Source organism: Electrophorus electricus, unplaced genomic scaffold (genome assembly GCF_041902795.1).
Source record: "Electrophorus electricus isolate QZ-2024a unplaced genomic scaffold, ASM4190279v1 Scaffold27, whole genome shotgun sequence".
Taxonomy (NCBI): Eukaryota; Metazoa; Chordata; class Actinopteri; order Gymnotiformes; family Gymnotidae; genus Electrophorus; species Electrophorus electricus.
Window position 1 is genome coordinate 4,548,649 of NW_027658550.1, and position 17,031 is coordinate 4,565,679.

Here is a 17,031-nt window from a genome sequence, read left to right on the forward strand (position 1 = left end):
ATTTGTATGTATGTATGTATGTATGTATGTATCTAACTATGTATTTGTATGTATGTATGTATGTATGTATCCATCTGTAACTATGTATCTATGTATGCTTGTTTGTATTTATGTATGTATCTATCTATCTATGTACGTATGTATGTTTGTATCTATGTATCTGTAACTATGTATCTGTATCTATCTATCTATCTGTAAATATGTATCTGTGTATGATTGTATGTATGTATCCATCTGTAACTATGTATCTGTATGTATGTATATATGTATGTATGTATCTATGTACGTATGTATGTTTGGATGTATCTATGTATGTATGTATGTATGTATCTGTATGTAAGTGTCTATCTATCTATCTGTGTATGTACGTATGTATGTATGCATCTATCTGTATCTATGTGTCTGTATGTATGTATGTATCTATCGCTCTATCTATCTATATCGGTAGGAATGTAACTATATCTATCTGCAGGTATGTATTGGTAGGTAAGCATCTGTCCATCTGTAGGTATGTATTGGTAGGTATCTATCTCTCTCACTGTAAGTATCTATCTATACATATGTATCAGTAGGTATATATGTATCTATCTGTAGGTATGTATTGGTAGGTATGTATCTGTCTATCCATCTACAGGTATGTATCAGTAAGTATGGATCTAGCTATTTGTCTGCAGGTATGTATCTATAGGTATGTATCTATCCATCTGCAGGTATGCATTGGTAAGTATGTATATGTTTTTATCTATCAGCATGTATGTATCGGTAGGTATGTATCTATCTATCTCTCTATTGATATGTATAGTTATGTATGTATCTGCCTATCCATCTATAGGTATGTATTGGTAAGTATGTATATATGTAATCTATCTGTAAGTATGTATCGGTAGGTATGTATCTATCTATCTCTCTATAGGTATGTGTTGTTTTGTATGTATCTGTCTATCCATCTGCAGGTATGTATTGATAAGTATGTAGCTATGTATTTATGTATCTGCAGGTATGTATCGATAGGTATCTCTAGATAGGTCTATCTCTCTTTAGGTATGTATAGTTGTTTATGTATCTGTCTATCCATCTATAGGTACGTATCGGTAGGTATGTATCTATCTACCTCTCTATTGATACATACATAACCATACATATCTGTCTATCCATCTATAGGTATGTATCGGTAAGTATGTATCTATGTATTTATCTATCTGCACGTATGTATCGGTAGGTGTGTATCTATCTATCTCTCTATAGGTATGTATTGTTATGTATGTATCTGTCTATCCTTCTGCAGGTATGTATTGGTAAGTAGGTGTCTATGTATTTTTCTATCTGCAGGTATGTATCAGTAGGTATGTATCTATCTATCTCTCTTTAGGTATGTATAGTTGTTTATGTATCTGTCTATCCATCTATAGGTACGTATCGGTAGGTATGTATCTATCTATCTCTATCTATCTATCTATCTATCTATCTATCTATCTATCTATCTATCTATCTATCTATCTATCTATCTATCTATAGGTATATATAGTTATGTATATATCTGTCTGTCCATCTGCAGGTATGTATCTATGTATTTATATATCTGCATGTATGTATCGGTAGGTATGTATCTATCTATCTGTCTGTCGGTATGTATAGTTGTTTATGGATCTGTCTATCCATCTATGGGTATGTAACTGTAGGTATTTATCTATCTCTCTCTCTATACAGGTATGTATAGTTATGTATATATCTCTGTCCATCTGCAGGTATGTATCGGTAAGTGTATATCTATGTATTTATCTATCTGCAGGTATGTATCGATAGGTATGTATCTGTCTGTCTCTCTTTAGGTATGTATAGTTGTTTATGTATTTGTCTATCCATCTATAGGTACGTATCGGTAGGTATGTATCTATCTATCTGTCTATAGGTATGTATAGTTCTGTCTATATCTGTCTGTCCATCTGCAGGTATGTATCGGTAAGTGTATATATTTATCTGTCTGCAGTTATGTATCGCTAGGTATGTATCTATGTATTTATCTATCTGCATGTAGGTATCGGTAGGTATGTATCTATATATCTCTCTGTAGGTATGTATAGTTATGTATGTATCCGCAGGTACGTATCGGTAGGTATGTATCTATCTATCTGTCTATAGTTATGTATTGTTATGTATGTATCTGTCTATCCACCTACAGGTATGTATCGGTAAGTATGTATCTATGTATTTATCTATCTGCACGTATGTATCGGTAGGTATGTATCTATCTATCTCTCTATTGATATGTAAAGTTATGTATGTACCTGTGTATCCACCTACAGGTATGTATCGGTAAGTATCTATCTATGTATTTATCTATCTGCACGTATGTATCAGTAGGTATGTATCTATCTATCTGTCTATAGGTATGTATAGTTATGTATGTATCTGTCTTTCCATCTGCAGGTATGTATCGGTAAGTGTATATCTATGTGTTTATCTGTCTGCAGGTATGTATCGCTAGGTATGTATCTATCTATCTCTCTATAGGTATGTATTGTTATGTAGGTATCTGTCTATCCATCTGCAGGTATGTATTGGTAAGTAGGTGTCTATGTATTTTTCTATCTGCAGGTATGTATCGATAGGTATGTATATGTCGCTCTCTCTTTAGGTATGTATAGTTGTTTATGTATCTGTCTATACATCTATAGGTACATATCTGTAGGTATTTATCTCTCTCTCTCTCTCTCTCTCTCTCTCTCTATAGGTATGTATAGTTATGTATGAATCTGTCTGTCCATCTGCAGGCATGTATCAGTAAGTATGTATCTATGTATTTATCTATCTGCAGGTATGTATCGGTAAGTATGTATCTCTATCTCTCTTTAGGTATGTATAGTTGTTTATGTATCTGTCTTTCCATCTATGGGTATGTAATTGTAGGTATTTATCTATCTCTCTCTCTCTACAGGTATGTATAGTTATGTATGATTCTGTCTGTCCATCTGCACGCATGTATCGCTACGTATGTATCTATTTCTCTATCTGCATGTATGTATCGGTAGGTATGTATCTGTCTATCTCTCTATAGGTATGTATTGTTATGTATGTATCGGTAGATATGTATCTATCTATCTGTCTATAGGTATGTATAGTTATGTATATATCTGTCTGTCCATCTGCACGTATGTATCGGTAAGTGTATATCTATATATCTATCTGCAGGTATGTATCGATAGGTATGTATCTGTCTGTCTCTTTAGGTATGTATAGTTGTTTATGTATCTGTCTGTCCATCTATACGTACGTACGTATCTGTAGGTATTTATCTATCTCTCTCTCTATAGGTATGTATAGTTATGTATGAATCTGTCTGTCCATCTGCAGGCATGTATCAGTAAGTATGTATCTATGTATTTATCTATCTGCAGGTATGTATCGGTAGGTATGTATCTGTCTATCTCTCTATAGGTATGTATTGTTATGTATGTATCCGCAGGTACGTATCGGTAGGTATATATCTATCTATCTGTCTGTAGGTATGTATAGTTTTGTATGTATCTGTCTATCCACCTACAGGTATGTATCGGTAAGTATGTATCTATGTATTTATCTAAAGGTATGTATTGTAATGCATGTATCTGTCTATCCATCTACAGGTATGTATCGGTAAGTATGTATCTATGTATTATCTGTCTGCATGTATGTATCTGTAGGTATTTATCTATCTCTCTCTCTCTATAGGTATGTATAGCTATGTATGAATCTGTCTATCCATCTGCAGGTCTGTATTGGTAAGTATGTATCTATGTATTTATCTATCTTCATGTATGTATCGGTAAGTATGTATCTATCTATCTCTCTTTAGGTATGTATAGTTATTTATGTATCTGTATAGACAAATAGATAGATACATACCTACCGATACGTACCTATAGATAGATATCTATAGGTACGTATCGGTAGGTATGTATCTATCTATTTGTCTATAGGTATGTATAGTTATGTATGTATTTGTCTATCCATCTACAGGTATGTATCAGAAAGTATGTATCTATGTATTTATCTATCTGCACGTATGTATTGGTAGGTATGTACCTATCTATCTCTCTCTATAGTTATGTATTGTTATGTATGTATATGTCTATCCATCTGCAGGTATGTATCTATGTTTTTATCTATCTGCAGGTATGTATTGATAGGTATGTATCTATCTATCGCTCTTTAGGTATGTATAGTTGTTTATGTATCTGTCTATCCATCTATAGGTACGTATCGGTAGGTATGTGTCTATCTATCTATCTATAGGTATGTATATTTATGTATGTATCTGTCCATCCATCTGCAGGTATTTATCGGTAGGTTTGTGTCTATCTGTCTCTCTGTAGGTATATATATTTATGTATCTATCCATAGTCCATGCCACAGGGATCTAGAGCCACTCTGCTGGAACTGTGACTCTAGTTTCCTCCCATAGCGCTGATTCAGCTCTCTCACCGCCCTGTGCTTTCCGTATGCCACAGACTTGTACTTGTTCATGTTCCTGATGAGCCCCACGTTGTAGGCAGTAGTGTGAGAGTTCAGAGGCTTGCAGATGGTTTTTTTCTCACCCTGGTTGGGAAATGTCTTTATGGTGGCTCTTGGAATCATTTCGTCCACCAGTTTTCCAATAAACCCTCCTACTGCCTCCGTAAACTCGGTTAGGCACCATCAGCAGGTTTAGGGACCATCAGTAGGGTTAGGGACCCTCAACAGGGTTAGACACCATCAGTAGTGGGGTTTCTGTCCACAAAGTTTTTGCAGAATTGGAAAAAGCCCAAACACCCAAATATCACAAAAAGATTTTTACGCTAGGATGAGATGGAAAAGTCAGAATATTGCTAAAGTCAAAATGTGAAAAAGAGTTATGGAAAAAGGTTTTTTGAATAAACAATGATGTATCAAGCCAAAAAACAGCCATTTTGCTTGTTGAAATGCCAGCCCAAATCACGGTAGCCTATGTCATTTATACAGGGAGTGGGAGGTAAATCAGGAGTATGTAAAAATGATAGCTGAGTTGTAGAAGTATATTCATTTTTATCCCAGAGATGTTCTCAGTGAGCTCCACCTATATAAATCATCTCAATTTTTTGCAGCAAGGTGTGAAAATTGTCCATTGCCATCACTGATAAAGAAGAAAGAATCAAACCCCGGGTATTTAAATGAATCATTAACAGGAAATAAGGAGGGTAGTTGAATTGAACTGGCCATGTTGTTCAAAGATGTAAGAGCTGACCAGTTGGAAAAGTTGGACCAGTTAATCTCGTATCCTGAAAAGGACCTAAATGTGTCAAACAACTGCAGAAGGTGCACACTAACTCTCTAACTCTCCCCCTCTGTGATTTCTAGGTGTTTGCCATCAGCATGTACCTGAATGTCAACCTCAAAATTAAATTTATTTATTAATACAAATTTTTATTACTACTTCTTTTCCCACCAATTGCTTTACATCAGACACTGGACAAGTAATTTAAACCAATCATGATTAGACATTGAGGAGCTTAATTCAAGAAGTAGGCATCAATAGCATTCCATTCATAAACAAAATTATTAAAAAATTGAAATGTTATGAATACAATACAATAAGTACTACCTTGAATACTTGGTAGATTTCAAACAAAATTCTTAATTGCATCTATTCTCCCTATGATCAAACTTTATGGAACAATCCCATGTTTTTAATCAATAACAAACCCTTTGTATTTTGCACATGGAGGCAGAGAGGTATAATCAGCCGGGCACAGTTATTCTCTGGTATTTTCTTTGACGTCAGAAAAATACAACATACCAGATAACTGTCACTTTCAATTTGTACAAAGATGTTTTAAAGAAAACAGTCAATATCAGACACTTTTGTAACCATACTCCCCCTAGCCATATATATAACTACACTAAATTAAACCTCAGAAAATGTTAACACAAATACATAAACTCATAGCATCAAATAAATACAATATCTCACTCCTAGTTGAAAAATTGACCTCAGATATAAAAGAGGTGCTATCTCATCAGCTCTGACCCTACTGATGGTCCCTAACCCTGCTGTTACAGGCTTTGCTGAGCCTGCCCACCATTTAGTAGCGTTCCTGCTTGTTTTTAATTTTATTTTATTTTCATTTATTTTCTTTTGCTTCTATTTGAAGCTGCTTTGTTTTCTTTGTGTGTTTCATTAATAAATCGTCACTTAATGAGTACTGTTAATCGCGCCTTGTTCCTGATGATGTCACATTCAGCTTTTGTCCTTTCAGCGTCACTCTAGCATCTCCCACCATTCAGTGCAACCTGTTCCACATTCCAGGTCCATCAGCTCTGTGAATTTGCACCCATGTTTTGCCCCACAATCCCTTTACAACATCTTACTGCTGTTTGCACATTATACTGAGTCTACTGGATAAAGGCTGATATTAGTAAAAAATATTGTGATATTGTCGTTCCTAAATCCCCAGTCAGCTAGTTGTAAAACTGAACCTTCAAATATAAAATCCTGTAGAGGTCTGCATACAAACAATGACGTATGTGACATCACTAATGAAAATTGAAAAATAAAATCAATGTCCCCCTAAAGTGCAGCCAAAGAATACTGGCCAGGGCATTAAAAAAATAAAATAAATAAAATGACATTTTTAGACTACTTTCAAGTTATTCTAACAAAATAGGGCTACTTCACATTAATTATGTAGTAAATGGTGACTTGTCATTTCTATCGTAACACTACACCTGCTGACCTGCTGGTTGGTTGAATGCAAGGAGAGTGACTGAACACACACACACAAGCAGAAGAACCAGGAGGTGTAGGATGGAGAGACACATGGAGGATGTTGTAAGGAAAAATAGGACCCAAAGATGTAGTTTTTAAAGTTTATCACTCTTTTACCATCATCATATACAAACTTAGAAGACAGATACTGCTCATTTTGGAGAACAGATTAAGTGACTATTTTTGCAGTGTAGACGTCACAACGTGTGGTTCTAGTACTACCACTGTGAACTACTCTGACAGCTAATTACTAAATGTGTCTAGAAATGCACATTTCACACCAAAAAACTCTTAATAACTTTGTTTATGTCTAAATCATTGAATGATAAAGAAAATTAGTCAAATCCATGAAGTTCCCCTTTAACTTTAGGAGCATGCTCATAGCTAGCTATGAGGTCACTGAGGTCCACACCTTGGTCATTTTCAGAGCTAAAAATTAAATTTTACCGAGAAGAGTGCATTCTTAACTTGGTTTAGACCTGTTATTTAGTGCCAGCTATGTGTGCGAGAACACAGCAGCCCCTGATGGCATCAGCACCTCCACTGACAGAATTCTAATTGACAATACATTGACAGCAACACTGCAACAGGTGGCTTGTGTGAACTGGCAGACAGCGTAGCATTTAGTAAGACCAAGCAATGATTCATTAGACCATTATCTACAAGAAACATTCAGAACAGTACCCTGTGTAATATGGAACAGTAACAGTATAATATGTGTACTCTGGCTATGAAGACAAGCCTATTTTTTGCATATTAGTAGGTTAGCTAATGTTTCATAAATTGTTACTGATTAAAAAACAGCTTATAAAAGGAAAGGGTTAAGGTAGTAAAATGACAAGAAGGCTACAATATAATTGTTTTACAACAATGGCTAAGTAAGGCCTCGCTGTAAATGTCTCCTTTTACATCTGCCTCATCTAGGAAATGATGCAATTGTTCATGATAGTCACAGATACGTGACTCACATGGTAGAAATATTTACAAAGTGGAAGTGATATTAATTAAACACTGGAATAGTTTTCATAATGTTCATTTTTCTACTTTTTACAATAATGTTTGCATGGAACGTAGGTGTGAGCTAACAGTAGCTAGTTTACGGAGAAGATAGCTAGCTAGTTGGTATATAGCATTTTTTACAACAGCTATTGTCACAAATATAGTGTTATGATCACCTCAATAAATTGGCAATCAAAAATGATAAGATTACTTGGGGCACCTGTAAGGTGCGGCGGCCCGAGTGCCGTAGGGCGAGGGGCAGGATGCACAGACTCTACCGACTGGGACGAACATTTATTAACAAACGACACAATGGCACGCTTATCACAAACAAGGAACATGAAATGGTTAAAGTTAAACAAACACGATACACAAGAATACATCTAACAAACACATTACATTCAGACATTACGCCAACAATAACCAACATCCTGCACACTTTAACACGCGTTTATATACATTAAGGTGCAGGTGTATATACGAGGTGCAGGTGTGGTTACAGACAAGACAGTCCTCCCACTGCACATGGCGGGTCGAACCACGTGAATCGCGGGAGGCGAGCGTTCCGTGACAGAACCCCCTCCCAAGGGGCGCGGATCCCGACGCATCCGTCCAATGAACGTGAACCTCCAGGTACCGTGTACACGTACACACAAACACAGCATGGCAGTGCCCGGCGCCCAGGCGGGCCAGGTGCCGCCAGCAAGAGAGACCTCGCGGGGAGAGAGAGAAAGGCAGCTTCCCTGCCTCTCTCGGGGCAGTCCGGTACACTCCACCACACGTTGCGCCTGTAAACACAAAAGGCGCAAACAGAAACACACAATAGCACCAACACACAAACACAAGGCGCTGTGACGTGGCGCCCGCCGTCCCCGCAGGCTCCTTGACGTGTCCGAGGCCTCAGCGGACACGCGGGGGTGCACGTCCGCCCCGGTTCCAGACATCCCTAAACGGTCCTCCTCTTTCCCGCCGCTCTAAGAGCGTCCCAGAGGCGGGTTGCCTCTGAGGCTTTGGGCAGACCTTTCCAGTTTCGCTGGCGAGTCAGCTGAGGAGAAGGGTCTTGGGAGATCCCGCTGGCTCCACCCAACCGCCCTCTTTCTGGTGGTTGTGGTGCCCCTCGGTCCTCCCTGGCCCGGGCTCAACCGCCTGAGGCCCCCCCCAAGAAATTCCTGGGGCTGTTCCCCTCTACCTCCGGAGAAGACGCAGACAACGGTCCTCTCCCCAATATCCTGGGATCCAGGCAGAGGTGCAGAGGATGTTCATGCACCCCCCGCTAGGAATTACTTTTTTTGTCGAGGGAGAGTGCGTGCTGTAGCGGTTGGTTATTCTGTAACGTGTGCTGTAACATAGTCAATGTTCACTGTATTAGTGTTCACCGTATGTGTTTAATGTTAATCGTTTCTTGTTTGTATCAGTCGTGAGTGATTCTTGTGAGTGCCGTTAGTGTTTCATGTTAAATGTGAATAAATGTTCGTCCCAGTCGGAGGAGTCTGTGCGTCCTGCCGCTCCCCCTACGGCACTCGGGCCACCGCACGTTACCGCACCACTCTGATTAGCAGGGAAAATTAATGAATTAATTATTATTTAAGGACTATGTTAAATCAGTCTTGACTCATAAAGTCACAAGTTCAACAATGTGATTATTACTTCTGAAACCCTAACTAAATAAATAAATATGGCAGTGTCTTTACTTAAAATTCAAAAAAATCCATCAACCCATTGTATAGAGTACATTGTATTAACAGAAAACTTTTTATCCATCCAATTTGTGTTTGCAGATGTCAAAACAATATGGATCCATATTCACTGTGTATTTTGGTCCAAAGAAAGTAGTTGTCCTGACAGGATATCAAACTGTCAAACAAGCACTGGTGAATCATGCAGAAGAATTTGGAGACAAGAGACATCAGTCCCATATTCTATGACTTCAGCCAAGGATTCAGAAAACCTTATTCAGCCAATTTAGATGATGGAATGTGTGTGTGAGTTGATCATGGTACTATTTAAATTTTAATTAGGTAAATTATTTGTTTTTCATTCATTATTTATTTACTTTTTTGTTTTGATTTTTTTCAGAATAGATGGTGACTAGACTTCAGAAGAGTCCTAATAAGGAGCCTCCTGCTATTGAATATATTAGCCCAGGGTAATCTGTAGATAAACTACACCCTGTATGTTAATAGTGACTATGTGGAAATGTTCAAGTAGTGGTGTGCTGCCAAGAACTAATACTAAGGACTAACTGTTTCACATCCTGTTTAAGAGCCTTATAGGAGGGTAGAAACTGTTCATCAGCACAGAATGAGGTAGACTTCAGGAAACTAACTAGGAAGTAACAGAGACAATGACAGCAACAGCAACACCAAATCTAAACACAACTGGCAAACCAAAATAACCGACAAACTGGAAAGCAAAACAGGGCTTAAATAACCAAGACTGATGAAGATCCAGATAAACATTACCAGACACGGGTGAACATAATTACAGCTGGGGATACAGGCTCGGGGGTGGAACAGAACGAAACCAAAACAAGAGCTTGACAAAACCGAGCCAAGTATACCAGGGACAGAAACCAAACCAAGCACGTAAATATGTCGCCGTGGGAACTGCGATGCCTGTGACACACAGTGAGCAGGCTGTGTGCTGGGTGGCTACTGTCTAGCTGCATCATTTTCATTTTCCCCAAGCAGCAGGACTGATGGCTATCCTGTAAGGCTGGAGGTTTGTGGCCTATGATGGATTCTGCAGTCCTCACTACTCTCTGGAGGACCTTCAGTCACTTGCAGTGCAGCTGCAGTACCAGACAGTGATGCAACCTGTGGGTTTGCTCTCTGTTTTAGATCTATAAAAGGTGGTGAAAATGTCAGGCGGCAGGCCAAACCTCCTGAACCTTCACAGAAAGAAGAGGTGCTGTTGGGCTGATCTCACCAGTGTGTTGGTGTGGTTGAACCAGGTGAGGTCATCTGTGAGGTGTATACCGAAAAACTCAACCGACTCTTTCCCCTTGGGATACGTTGATGTATAGGCGAGAGTGACCACCCAAATGCAGCTTCCTGTAGTCCACAATCATCTCCTTCATTTTACTGACATTGAGCTGGAGGATGTTGTCGTAGCAACACTTTGATAGAGCACTAACCTTGTCTCTGTAGGTTGACTTGTCTCCCCTTGTGATGAGGCCTAGGATGGTTGTGCTATCAGCAAACTTGAAGATGATGTTAGATGTGTGTTTGGCTACACAGTCATGTGTAAATGGGGAGTACAGGAGGGGGCTGAGCACACAACCCTGTGGAGCCCCTGTGCTCAGAGTCAGTGTTGAAGAGAAGCTGTTTTCTACTTTCCCCACCTTGGGTCTGCATATCAGGTAGTCCAGTATCCAATTGTGGACCAGGTACCTTGCGTGGGTTAACTGCCTTAAAGGATCTGACCTCCTCAGACACAAAGCTCTCCTGATCTACTGGGAGTTTTGCAGCAAGGGGGATGTTTTCCTCAAACCGAGCATAATGAACATTTAGCTTCTCTGCAAGTGAGGAGGTCAACCCCCCTATCACAGTACCAACTTCCTTTGTAGTCAGTGATCATGCAAAGTCTATTCCACATATGTCTGAGAATTCATTGATGTTAGTGCCAGCTGTGTCACAAAATATCCACCAGTCTGTGGTTTCAAAGCAGTCCTGAAGTGTGAAGGTGGCCTCTGCACTCCATTGATAGACTGATCAGAAAACCTTTTTTCCTGTTTGAGTTTTGTCTGTATGCAGGCAGGATAAAGATGGAGGTGTGATCAGATTTTCCAAAAGAAGGGCAGGGGAGGTGTTTATATCCTGAAGGAGAAGTCACCCAGAGTGACACCAACAAGGGAAACATTAATAAAACAAGATTCATGGTGAAAGAGCATGACTAAAGTGTAAGAGAAGAATTAGGAGAAAAGGGGAAACCGTTGTGAAACAGCCAGAGGGAAGCCAGGCCAGCAATGTTCTTCATAAAAGGCCATTTTCTGAAGACAATTATTATTTTATGTTATTTTCCTTATTAATCATGGTTATAATTTGGTTTTGCACTGGAATAGATCATAAGCAGTTTCCCAATGTGTGTTTCATCATGAATACCTGTTTTATATAAATATTGTAAAAACATGCAGTTGTCTCACAGTTAAGATGAAAAACCATTCTGCATTTTGTGTTTACATTTACATTTATGGCATTTCGCTGACATTTAGCTGTTTAACAACAAAGGTTTAATGATTTCTGTTTATGATCAAGGAATTCTGTTTTCTAATGGTGAGAACTGGAAAGAGATGAGGCGCTTTGCCCTTAGCACCCTGCAGGACTTTGGGCAGGGCAAGAGAGGGAGTGAAGAGAGAATCATAGAAGAGATGTGGAATTTGAGGGAAGTGGTGGAGAACTTTAAGGGTAAGAGACATAAGTATATATTTTCTATTTTACTCTTACCAGAAGTAACTATTTTTTGTAGTTGAGCCAAAAATGTAATTATCCAAATTATCCATAATGTAATTATCCATTTATCCAAAATGTAATATATGGGAACATTTAACATCCTGTTATTGGTTATTGTATAAATGCCTCAAATATCACCTCAGCCATTGTATATGGAAGCAGGTTTGAATACAGTGATCCTCGGTTCCAAAACATGGTAAACCGAAGCAATGAGAATATCAGGATCACTGGTTCAGCTTCTATACAGGTACCCTGCTATGTTTTTGAATAAGCAAGAGACACAAAGATAGGATGATGTATGGATAAATGTAGGAGGCACATAACAAAATGTTAATCTGTGTGTTTGTAGCTTTACAATATGTTCCCCTGGCTTCGGCTCTGGCTAAAGGACTGGAAAATTATCATGGCAAACTGTGAAAAAACTCTGAAGGATATAATGCAGCTTGTGCACAGCCTCCAGGAGACCCTGAACCCTCAGGAGTGCAGAGGCTTTATTGACTGTTTTCTAGCATGCAAACAAAACGTGGTATGTCCTTCTTGTGCTGTATACAGAAATGCTTAATGTGTCAAGTTTTATCTTGTACATAGTGCATATACAACCACTCATATTTTGGAGTATCCATATGACCTCTGTAGTGGTATGAACTCCTAATTTATAATTCTGCACTCATCAAATTTGTTATAGTTATAGTAAATTAATGGGGCACCATCGCATATGGAAATATTTTAATCAGTCTCAACTGGAAGTCGCAAGTTGTCTAACTCGTGATCATCCACCACAGGTTAGAAATGCCACCAGTGAAGCCACAAACTTGACAGCTAATGGAACGTTGAACTAATCAGCAATCGCATAGTGTATAATACATTGAAGAATAGAGGGAATAAAGAGAGAAACCAGATAAAACAAATGAGAATATTTGTTTAGAAAACAAAAGTAATCTACAGGACTAACTAGAAGACGACTCAATCTGACCTTTAATCAATAGGCAACTTAAGTTAATTTATATAGCACTTTTCATATACTGTGGCAATTCAAAGTGCTTCAGTAGCACTATCTGGCTGCCAAATGGTGAAACAGAAAACTCTCGTTTGCATCTCAGTGGGAGATTTTGAGTTTGATCAACAATCGATAGGATGTTTAGCAACTAATCACCAATTCTAAAGGAATTAATGTATTGATTCATATAGGTAATATCATTTTTAAAAACAGACAGGATAAATGAGAATAAAGGTCATACAGGGATCCCTAATAACTGACAGCATTACCTAGAGAACTACTAGATGTGAAGTTTAATTGCTAGTACTACAGTAAGTGGAAGCAGTAGTGGAAAGACTAACAAAATTAACATGTTTTGCTTAATTGACTATACTTGCACAAGGAGCTCTATGAGTGTGGGAAGCCTGATTGTCACACTGTGTAAAGGAATTCCCTGTTCGCTATGTCACAAGAATGACAACATCAAAGTTGGCTTTCAAAAGGCCGTTATCACTTCTTATTATGGGGCATTTGGACAGTTCCAGCAGCCTGGAACATTGTCCATGTGTGCGTGATGCTCTGTGTGGGACAAAAACAAGCACACAAAAATCACACAATTCACAATACAGATAGGGGCAATATTCATGGGAGACAGGAATGTCTTTCCCTTGCTCCAAAGCAAGTTCAGTCATGAACTGTCAAACACCTGTTTCAAGCTTGGTATACACCTCTTTAACTGGTGTTTAAACATTGATAATAGCAGTATTTATACACATTGCGTTTACAATTGGCAGAGTGTCCTTGATTGACTCTCTTAATTCAGTGGAAAGTTAAATGTAACACTGTTCAGATTGCAGAAAATAAAATTAAAAATAACACAAATGTACGATGAATGTGAAGACCCACTGTGCTGCAAATGAAACGTGATGCAAAATCAAAAAACGCATGCAACTTCAGAAACCCTGCAAATAACAGCTACAACACGACGGACATGTTTCTGAGGACACGGAGAGGGAATGGACTCCTATGAGACCAGTGGTGACCGAGTAGCTAATGAAAAATATTTATATTTGTGATTACCATGGTTATATCGTTTGTTATGGATTATGTTGATACAGAATGAACAACTGATCTATTCATGCTCAGCAGTTTTGCATATTTAATTCTGCTAGGTTGTAATGCAGCTTTAAAGAACGCTGATGAAAAAAAAAATCCCATTTAACGCGACTATGTTTCTGGCTTAATACGTAGTTAGTTAGCTAGCTAGCTAGCTACCTTCAGAGTGTGTTACTAATTTACAGGATACACTATGTTTTTGTTCAGGTTTGATAGTTTAACTGGTCTGCTACAGTGACCATCTTGTCAATTGTCTTATTCTTACTAGTTAATCTCAAGTGTGTTGTTTTTACATACATACAAAATATGGTTTGAAATCAATAACGCTCTAAAAGTAGGTATATGGACAGAAACCTAGTTGTATTCGACAGAATCTCTTTAGGCTGAACTGGAGTTTAAAATAGTAACACACTCTGAATGCATCTAGCTAGTTATTAACTGGCAGGATCAGGTTTATATTTCTGTTAGTTGGGATTTTGTTTTATCAGTGTTCTTTAAGGCTGCATTCTTTACAACCAAACATGTGCAAGAATGCAAAGCACAAATAGGCCAATTGTTCATTCTGTACCACCAGTGACAAAACTTTGGAAATCACAAATATAAATTACTTTTCACTGGCTGTTTGGTTGAATAACCCCTTTTTGTGTCCCCCTGAAACAACACTTTCATTGTGTTGTGACTGGATTTGTAGCATTTCTGAAGTTGCATGTGTTTTTTGAATTTGCACTGCATTTCTGAAATGTAGCATATGTTGTCATTTTGAATAAAATGTTTTTGGAATTTGTATAACATTCATGAATTTGCATTGCATTTCTGAAATGTAGCACATGTGTTTTGATGAATGTGTTTAATGTAGTTGCAGCATGTTGGGTCTTCCTGGCCACCATACAAATGAACATGGATGAAACAATGGCTTAAGTTGGCAAGCATAAATGGAACCTTATGATTTTAAGCTTCTTTATAGGTTTTAGCACAGCAAAACTGGTTCCTTAAAAATATAAATAAAATGGGACTTCTTAAGAAAACCTTTTCATGCTTGTTGAATTGGTTCACTGTTAGGCCAGCTGATTAGGCTTGGTATGGAAAAAGCCAGTGGTTTGATGGTTTTCAAACATCTCTCTATATGATCCCTGGTATTACTCAGTTGTACTCTGATGGAAGAAAGTGGTCTCTTATGTTGGCTGACTAATTGATCCCTTCTGATTATTGGTTAGGAGGCTGGAAAAAAGAACTCATTGTTCCATGCACAGAATCTCCTTCAAACTGTTTCCAACCTGTTTGCTGCTGGTACTGAGACAACCAGCACAACGCTCCACTGGGGCATTCTGCTTAATGGCCAAGTACCCCCACATACAAGGTAAGAATTCCAACTGCAATGTGAATATCCAGTGTCCAAGACATTTCTCCAATGAGGAAGACAAAGAGGTGCTTGATGGTGTTTGAGGGTTTACCATGGTTGCTTCTTGTATTTGTTTATATTGTAATATTGAAAGAGTTGATTGCTTTTGTCTTCTTAAAAACACGAGACAATATCTTCTGTTGTGCTCCAGATCAGGTACAACAGGAGATTGACAGGGTGGTTGGAGGCCGCCAGCCAGTGCTGGATGACCACAAGAACCTGCCTTACACAGATGCAGTCATCCATGAGACACAGAGACTGGCAGACATAGTACCCATGAGTCTCCCTCACACCACTACCTGTGATATTAACTTCCAAGGCTTCTTCATCAAGAAGGTCAGGCTGTTAGATTAACTGAGAAGAGTCTAAAAGCAATACAACAAAAGCATGCATAGGATAAAATTATTAAATGTACGTAGGAGACTGAGAGCTGAAACTGGCTGGTTTATAAATATAACAAAGACATGACAAAATGGCTGCGTAAATTTAAATTTTGCACTGTTGTCATACCAGAGAAAGCTGTCACTAGCTTCCTGCTTAAGCTAAAACTGTGATTCTTTCCAGGGAACCTGTGTATTTGCTCTTTTGACATCCGTGTTGAAGGATGAGAATGAGTGGGAGAGCCCTTACACTTTTAATCCAGGACACTTCCTCGATGAGTAGGGACACTTCATTAAGAGAGATGCCTTCATGCCCTTCTGTGGAGGTGCACTGAAATCATTTTCTGTCATTGATCTGGTGCTCCAGATTTCATGTTGTACTTTAAATGTCTGTCTGTGTGTCTGTTAAGGGCGTAGGGTGTGTCTGGGAGAGAGTCTGGCCAGGATGGAGCTGTTCCTCTTCTTCGCCACTCTTCTGCAGCACTTTCGTTTCACCTGGCGTGTCTGAGGAACAGTTGGACCTCATGCCAGCTGTGGGCTTCACGTTGACCCCTCTCCCCATAAGCTCAGCGCAGTAAACTACTTGGCATAATCCATTCACTTTTAACATGTAAGGGTAGTATTTACATTCAAGGTTGGAATAATATTGGCAAAATACTATTTAAAAATTCACAGGCACTGGTGCAACCTGGATTTCAAAGTTCATCACACGTGACCAACACATTCACATGTAACTCACTTATCTGCCCCAACACTTGGCACCTAAAATTAAACCCTCATCATTCATATTGCTGAGTAACATTCAGTTTTATAATAAATGTATGATTTCTTATATGTGAATGAACCTTAATAATTTACAGTAAATATTAACAGTGCTTTTAGTTTTTCATGCCAAGTCAAGTTCATAGTCATCCCTCAGTATAATTCGTATATACATTATTACAAATGTT

At 38.4% G+C, this 17,031-nt stretch overlaps 1 pseudogene; it reads left to right on the forward strand.

The window, feature by feature from the left end:
* The first annotated feature begins 8,374 nt into the window (after positions 1-8,374).
* LOC145655545 (cytochrome P450 2K1-like) lies at positions 8,375-16,673 on the forward strand (annotated as a pseudogene).
* The last annotated feature ends 358 nt before the right edge of the window (positions 16,674-17,031 follow it).